General features: G+C 40.3%; 1 long non-coding RNA gene across 1 annotated transcript; it reads right to left on the bottom strand.

Annotated features, from left to right (window-relative positions):
* Window positions 1-5,946: 5,946 nt before the first annotated feature.
* LOC135573926 (uncharacterized) lies at window positions 5,947-6,865 on the bottom strand. Its single transcript, XR_010465009.1, has 2 exons — window positions 6,768-6,865; window positions 5,947-6,226 (listed from the first exon to the last, which is right to left on the bottom strand). It is a non-coding gene; the product is annotated as an uncharacterized LOC135573926 (long non-coding RNA).
* Window positions 6,866-8,709: the final 1,844 nt, after the last annotated feature.

The following is an 8,709-nucleotide window of genomic DNA, read 5'->3' as shown; positions in this document are numbered from 1 at the left end:
GCTGGCAATTTTAGGAGTGGGAGTAGACATGGGCCAATGTGGGTAATAAATCCGTTGAATATACTCCATCACAAAGAAATGCATTATTATTTTGTTTTAGGGAGGTCCTTAAAAACATAAGATTAATAAAATGATTTCATTTTATACCCTCACTCTGCTTTGTTAGAGAGCAGATGTAGGGTCTTACATTTGAGATTATATTCATCATGATACTGATGGAAAATAATAGCAATCTGTATTTTCAAAAGCATGTGAGTCTCGTGTTGATATTTCACAACCTTCGCGAGCTTTTGGAGTTGTGTATACGCGATCGAGCAAAATAATAGGCCTACACTTCATTTAGACTACATTATTGCATGCTAAATGTTTCTGATCAGTGATAGATGAGCAAACTAATATATGAGCAGTAACACCTACACTTATTTATGACTTATCACTTACAGAATTTACCAAACATACAGACAGAGATTCAGTGGAACAAAATCACATTGATGATTAAGACAAGTCACAGGCTTTAGGTCAGGGGTAGGGGAGAACCGGGACAAAAGTAACAGTTTTTTAAATTTAACTACTCAAAGATCGATAGAGCTAGAGCGACCATCTTTTATAACAAATAACTTATACAATGCCTTCAGAAAGTTTTCACACTCCTTGACTTTTCCACATTTTGTTGTGCAACAAGCTGAATTTAAAATGGATTAAATTGAGATTGTGTGTCACTGGCCTACACATAACGTCAAAGTGGACTTGTGTTTTTAGAATGTTTTACAAATGATTTCAAAATGAAATGTCTTGAGTCAATAAGTATCTAACTCCTTTGTTATGGCAAGCCTAAATCATTTCAGGAGATTGCTTAACAAGTCACATAATAGTTTGCATGGACTCACTCTGTGTGCAATAATAGTGTTTAACATTATTTTTGAATAACTCCCACACATACGTAAGGTTCCCTCGGTTGAACAATGCCTTTTAAACACAGATTCAACCACAACAACCAGGGAGGTTTCCAATGCCTTGCGATGAAGGGCACTTATTGGTAGATGGGTAAAATAATTACAGTTTGGATGGTGTATCAATACACCCAGTCACTACAAAGATACAGGGACCCTTCCTAACTCAGTTGCTGGAGCGGATGGAAACTGCTCAATGATTTCACAATGAGGCCAATGGTGACTTCAAAACAGTTACAGAGTTTAATGGCTGTGATAGGAGAACTGAGGATGGATCAACAACATTGAAGTTACTCAACAATTACTAACCTAAATGACAGAGTGAAAATAAAGCAGCCTGTATTGAATGCAAATATTCCAAAACATGCATCCTGTTTGCAATAAGGCACTAAAGTAAAGTACTAGTCAAAAGTTTGGACACACCTACTCATTCAAGGGTTTTGTCTTTATTTTTGACTATTTCCAACATTGTAGAATATTTACCAGGTGTGCCTGTTAATGCCGAGAGTGTGCAAAGCTGTCATCAAGGCAAAGGTTGGCTACTTTGAAGAATCTCAATTCTATTTTCATTTTGTTTAACACTTTTTTGGTTACTACATGATTCAATATGTGTTATTTCACTATTATTCTACAATGTAGAAAATAGTAAAAAATAAAGAAAAACCCTGGAATGAGTAGGTGTGTCCAAACTTTTGACTGGTGCTGTTTATGTTTAATTTCTTTAGTATATCAGAAAAAGGACAGGTTTGACTTTCAGAAAAATGTTATTATGTTAGTTGCATAATTCTAACAGTATGAAACCTAACAGGGTGAACATTTGGAGCCCAAATTAGCCATAGCTCTGTGGGTGATTTTTAAATTTATTTGACCTTTATTTAACTAGGCAAGTCAGTTAAGAACAAATTCTTATTTTCAATGACAGCCTAGGAACAGTGGGTTAACTGCCTTGTTCAGGGGTAGAACAACAGATTTGTACCTTGTCAGCTCAGGGGGTTTGAACTTGAAACCTTTCGGTTACTAGTCCAACGCTCTAACCACTAAGCCTAGTGGTTAGAGCGTTGGACTAGTAACCGGCCGCCGATTGCGATTGAGCTAGCACAATGGTAAATATGGTAAACATTGAAAGAGGATTTCATTTAAATATCAAAAGTATCTTAACATTTTGACATTTCCTAAATGTTCTCTGTAATTTCTCCTAACAGGGTGGGGATTTATGAGTGAGACAAACAGACTAACGTCATGAAATGCTAAAATGATCCCAGATGGGACTCAAATATGCAAGTTTTGACTTCACTTTGACATTAGTATCCCATCATGACCGTTTTCCCACCAACAAAGTGATGACACTACCTGAACATGATGTCAAGAGGTTGTTTTCTTAAAGGAGATTTACTACAAACTAACAGGGTGGAAAGTGATATCAGGGACACACAGACCATCATAAATACAATAATAATAAATATAATAATCATGAGAAATAAAATATTGATGAGAGATATTTAAAATAATGAGGAAATATTTTATTGTCTTATAGTTTATATTTATTGTAGTAGTTGACGAATAGCACCAGGGGACATGGCAAAAATGCCAACATGCACTGAAAACAAAATGCATAAACCTCCATATCTTTGTGTTTTTATGGTAAATGACACCTAACCTTATATTTAAAGCCTTTCTGAATCCACATTTTACACTAAATAAGTAAGGGATAGTCAACGAGGGGCTACGCATTCTCTAGAAAATAACGAACGATGTAGAATTTGTGTTCCACGACACGCTGGCAAAGTGAAACTATCATGCCACAGGAGTTGCATTATTTTCCAGAGAACGCATAGAGCCCCGAGTTGACTATATATTTTATACCATGGCTATAATTTAACAAATATACAGCTAGAAATGTGTTCATTTGCAGGTAGAAATGTATTTAACATCCACTGAAGTAGCTAGCGAGTTTACTAGATAGCAACAGTCGTTGCCTTGGTAACCAAGCAAACAGACTTGCTAGTTTAGCTAACCAAACCATCAGTCCTAACTTGCTATTATGAAAATCAAATTCAACAGTGACAATGACGTTTTCAATTCGACTTTTGCTTTCAAAAGCAGTTCAATCATAGAACATGTAAGAACTAGCCATTGAATTCTACAGTGCAAATATACCGTGCGTTATAGTAAGGTGACCCGATTTCTGAAATGAAAACCGGGGACATTTCCAGTTCGGCGGTCAATATATAATTAAAATATCCAATGTTATTATCTATGAAATAAAAAAGGGGGACAATTCCGGTTTCATGTATTTAGTCTAACAGGCACACTGTGATAGACAAGAGAAAACAACTATATTACAGAAACACTACAGACAAGACAGAACTGTCCAATTTGAACAGCCATTCAGTGGTCATGGTAGTCTGGGTAGAATATGAGCAGAAGAGAACCTGAGCAAAATTGAAAAAACAGACAATAGTATATGTGACATAATAAAGAAATAAGATGCTGATGAGATTGGTAACTACATAATATACTTATACCAACCTAATCTGTATATTTCTCAGAAGAATGTATTTTCTTCAGGATTGCTCTGTCTTTGGCCAGCTTCTCCATGAACTCCTGGCAGGGGAGGTTTAAGTTTGTCTTCACAATAAGCGTGGCCTTGATGGTAGGAACAGTGAACCTATTTCTTGCTGCTGTCCGTAGAGCATTCATTTGGGAGAACACTCTCTCGACTGATGCATTACTTCCAGGTAAGCACATGACAACAGACGCTAATCTAGCCTGGTTAGTGTGTGGGATGTCGTTCTCTTAGAAGTGGGTAACCACCGTGCTCCATCTCTGACTAAGTGGTGTCTCAGATGTTTTCCATTCTTCAAGCGAAACCCCCTTTAGGAACTCTTGCAGGCCAGTAACCTCGTCACACAATGCATCCTCATTGATGGTCACATTGGGGCATTTTTCCTGCAGTGTGCCTGCTGCCTTCACGCCGAGGTTGCCTTTTTAAAAGGAGACCATGTAAATCTTTTAGATTATCTGTGTGCTTTTCCCATGCTTGCAAGTAGTTCACAGCCATAGTGAATAACGATTGGGATGTTTTGAGAAAGCTCTCTTTAGACATGGCTCCATTGTCCTCTAGCTCTCTCAGAAGTCCTCTGACCAAAACTTGTCATCAGTCAATTTTGCCTCAACGTTTCTCAGAATTGCAGTGGACTCCACAGCACAGTGGCCCTGGCCTCCAAGCATCTTGATCGTGTCACTGAATACGGTCAAGTTTCCATGGACAAAGGCCAGCCAAAGTTCAGTCAGTGAATCTTCAAACATTGTTCACAGGACAACAGGGCATTTTCAGCACTCTTTCTAGAGCAGGGAGCATGGACATCCAGTGAACATTGCTGTGTCCTAAAATGTTATGGTACTCCTGGCCAACAAACTCACAAAAGCCAGTCTTTCTACTCTGATGGTGAAAATATGAACATATTCCAAATATCTTTGTGAGCAGGTACAGCTGTTCTGGCCGTGTTACGAATGATGTGGCCAGGACAACCTAAGCCAATCACCAATCACCGCTGCAGAGCATTTTTAACTTTGGTATGGACATTGACCCTCCCCAGCCTATTCAGTCCTCCAAAGTTGGTATTTGTTGTCAGCAGAGAATGTTTTCCAGGTTACATTTTTGGATGACCACTAGGACCTCAGCTGCAATTTTCTCTGCTTTTTCTCCATTCAATTCAACAAAATCAAGCAGTTTTGATTCCACAGATGTGCTGCATTCATATATCTTACATATCTGACTACTATTGGCAGCAGCTTTACATGTTCATGATTGGACACATCAATGGACAAGGACACAAATTCAACCTGGTCTAGGTCCTGTGTTACCAAAGTAGTTGCCCATGTTGCTAACACGTTACTCACTATGGCGTCATATTTTGTCCTAGCACATGTAAACTTTGGCTCATAAAGCTTCCATGTCAGTTGTGCTGTGCAGTCCATAGATCTGTAACTATGATTGTGTCACATAGTGAGGTATGCAAAGACACCCTCCTGCACAGCTAAACCATATTCTTCTTGGGAAGGCTCTACCTTCTTGAAGAATGTGGTGACAGTGGGCATACCAACACGGGCAATCAGAGAGGCTTTATGCTTTTTCGTCTGCCGATGTTCTACCACTGCCGTTCTTCTCCGGCTGCCAATTGAAAGAGAGGAATTACAAAGGGTGCCATTTTATCGTCTTGACCTGAGCGTATAAATGGAAATTCTCTCATCATGTTTTTCATAAAGTGCATTTCCGTTTCTTGGAAAGAGTCATTGTATCTCCTCTGTCTGCTCTTCTTCACTCTCCTTGTATAACTTTTCTTACTCTCAACTTTTTCTTCTCCTCCAATCTTTCTCCTCCTCTTTTCTTCACTCATCTTCCTTTCCTTCTCTTCACCTTTCCACCTCACTCTTCTACGCCCTCCTTGCTTCACTCTTTTTACTCCCTTAATGTTTCCTTCTCCTTCCTCTCCAATGTATTAATAAATCGTATAATATTAGATAAAATACTTTGGTTAAAAGATTCCCATTGCTTGCCTCATTTCTGTATTTTATCTCAAAAACATTGTTTGTAATAATAAATTGGCAGGCTCTGTAATCATATCTTTACCTTTCCTCCTCTGTCTCCTTCACTCTTCTTCCTATCCAGTCTTCCTCCTCTCCTTCCTCTCCACTGCTAATGTTATCCATGAACATTTCTAACTATATTTTCACACTACTTATTTTAATGCCAAACCATTAAAATTGTAATCTACAAATATATTTTCAGAATTAATTGTGCATTCATTTTTCAATCATATTCATATCATATTTTCAAAATAGCCCGTCCACTGCATGTTTATATGTGAACGTTTTTTAACCTAGCTATAACAGTAGCTAGCTAACTTAGCCTGCTAACTTAGTCTACACAGCTAATGTTGATAATGGGATATGATAAAGGGTGAGTCGGTCAAGGATCGATGCAGACAAGGTGGTAGATTGTACGACAAGCGACAGGTTTATTTCAAAGTGGAGATATCTGGTACAGCGTATATACGGGCCCCTCTGTTAGCTCATCAGAGACTAGCAAAAAAGACACCTTGCTAACAGTAAGTACAAGCTTCATATACACAACAGAAAGTAGGTTGATATCTAGGAGATCGGATCTTCGGATTGGATCAGGCTGGGGTGTAGTCATCCGGCATTGGCTCTGTTGTCTGTCCGTCATCATAGAATCCTGCCATGCCTGTTCTTGGTCGTCACACCCCGTTCAGCTGAAAAGGAGATCTGGTGTGTGCTCTATCTTCAGTCACACAATGTTCGGCTGGGAGGGAGATTATGTGTGTGTGTTAGTTTGTCTCTAAGTCTAGGCTTTCTGCCAATCTGTGGGTGTCTTATCTGGGTGTCCTCGGCAGCTATGTGTGTACTGTATGTGCGTCGTCCCTGTCTTCTGGGGTCAGTGTGTAAGAGCGTATGCGTCCCTATCTTCAGGGGAGTTGTGGCCGAACTGCCGGCTAGCACCTGTGGCTAGGAGTATCCTGTTGTGACAGTGTTCTGGATGATTACAGTGAGTGTGTGTGTGTGTGAGAGATATCCTGTATGGGGCCCAACCTGTTTTACTATGTGTCTCAGCTATAGTAGTGTAATGTCACCTACATAGGAATTAGCAGTAATGTAATGTCACCTACATAGGAATTAGCAGTCCTCTACACTAGCATAACCTATTTAAAACTTTATAAAGCAGATCATCTATCTATATAATAAATTGTGACATTATAACATCACTAGCTAGTATCTCAAACGATTGTAACTTACCTGGCTTGAAAAGACGTTTGTGGTGATGTTGTGGATTCACCTGACACTTGCTAGCTTCTGACCAAGTTTTCCACAGAAGTTTTCTCTAAAACTATCGCGAGCAAGTAGTTAGTAGAAGAAGAAGAGTGAATGAAGCTGCTATAGTGAGCAGCCCCCTCTGCTGGACTAAACAAGCACAACGCGATTGAGACGTTAACCGGTAGGCTCTGCTGCACAGTGTTTCTTGCCAGGTAAAATATTTCACTTTGCGGTATGTTTTTAACGCACAGTTAAAAACGGGGACATTTCCGGGGACAGCACCAGCCGGGGACAGGCCACCAAAAACGGGGACTGTCCCTGGAAAACGGGGACGTCTGGTCACCCTACGTTATAGGGAAATAATGCACGCTCTAGAATGCCCTTCAAGCCAATCAGAAACGATTATTCAACAACGCCATGGTATAAGAAGTTATATTTCCTGGGGAAAGAAAAGGGACTGGATAGTGGGAATGACCAATGGTGCATAAATAGCCTAATGTGTGTGTGTGTGTGTGTGTGTGTGTGTGTGTGTGTGTGTGTGTGTGTTCCAGGGTCACCCAGGGCCAAGGGGTATTCCTGGTATACCGTTCTAGATGGCTGTAACGGGACCAGAGGGGACTCTGGTTTCCCTGGAATCCATGTTCTGGATGGGCCTGATGGGGGAGCGGTGAGTACAGTACAGAACTGTACGGCATGTGGCTAGTGTAGGGGACACAGAGAGGGGCTATATCACTCTGCATTCCTTGAGATCCCAGAACATGAAGGATTAGGGTAGCTAGATGGCTAAATAATCTGAGCGAGGTGGCATATCGAAGTAGCCTGGTACCAGATTTGTGTTGTCTTGCCAATTCCTATTTTTTGCCAATGTCCCAACATGAATTGGCCATGCAGCACAAACAGATCTGGGACCAGGCTAATATTGAAGAGCCAACACATTTACAGAAAATAATCCTGCAGCAACAGGAAATGTGAATTATTGTGTGGATTATAATGAATAGTATCACGTTTATGGAAGACCCAGATGCAGACAGTGTGGAAGGAACAAATATACTGTAATGTGTTGTTGACATTTCTATTGATGACTGCAGGGTTTCTCAGGGATCAAAGGAGTGCCAGGGGACCCCACCGTTCAGTTCATCCAGTACCCTGGTATACCTGTAAGTGGGCTTTCACAACCATCACCCCTCCATACAGTCTCTTTCATTTGTGTGTCCACCTGTACATGCTTTCCCACCTGTACATGCTTGCATCTTTTACGCAAAATATTAATCTTATTTGATTATTGATAGATTTATTGATTGATGATGGGTGGATGGATGGATTGATTGTCATAAACCTTTTAGGTGCCCAACCCATGTCTGCATACAAAACAAAACCATGCTTCCACACAATCAATCATCCTACAGTCATTGTCTGTGTACCTGACTCTCACTCCTATACCCTCTTAGCTTTGTACACCCGTTTGCCCATCCTCACCCACTCCAATGCCTCCTCACATTGCCATGTATGTTCTGTTGTTAAAGACTTCTTCTCTTGTTCATCTCTGACAGGTTCATGTCGGCCGTGCTGGGGTTACTGCCTGTGAGTAAGATGGTTGTTGGACGGTTGTTGGATGGGTTCCCTACAGCCTGTCAAATCACAACATACACTACTTCAAAATGGCCCCCTTACCAGCATGTGCCTGCCTCTGCTGCTGTGACACATTCAATGTGTCGACATAGTTACTACTGCATTACTATTGCCTGGTCACCAGATCTGTATGCGATTTAGCCATCTTCACTAACTGTCCTTGTCATGCCAACAATGTACGTAAGAAGAGCAGCCAGGTTTACATATAACCAGTGCTTAAAACGTTCATAAGAATCCGCCTCTTTTTTCAAATGTAAATAGTCCTTTCAGTATTGCCACAATATTCCCATACATC

The sequence above is a fragment of the Oncorhynchus nerka genome, linkage group LG11, assembly GCF_034236695.1.
Source record: "Oncorhynchus nerka isolate Pitt River linkage group LG11, Oner_Uvic_2.0, whole genome shotgun sequence".
Taxonomy (NCBI): Eukaryota; Metazoa; Chordata; class Actinopteri; order Salmoniformes; family Salmonidae; genus Oncorhynchus; species Oncorhynchus nerka.
The sequence above is the reverse complement of the archived record's forward strand: the minus strand, read 5'-3'. Positions and strand labels throughout refer to the sequence as shown.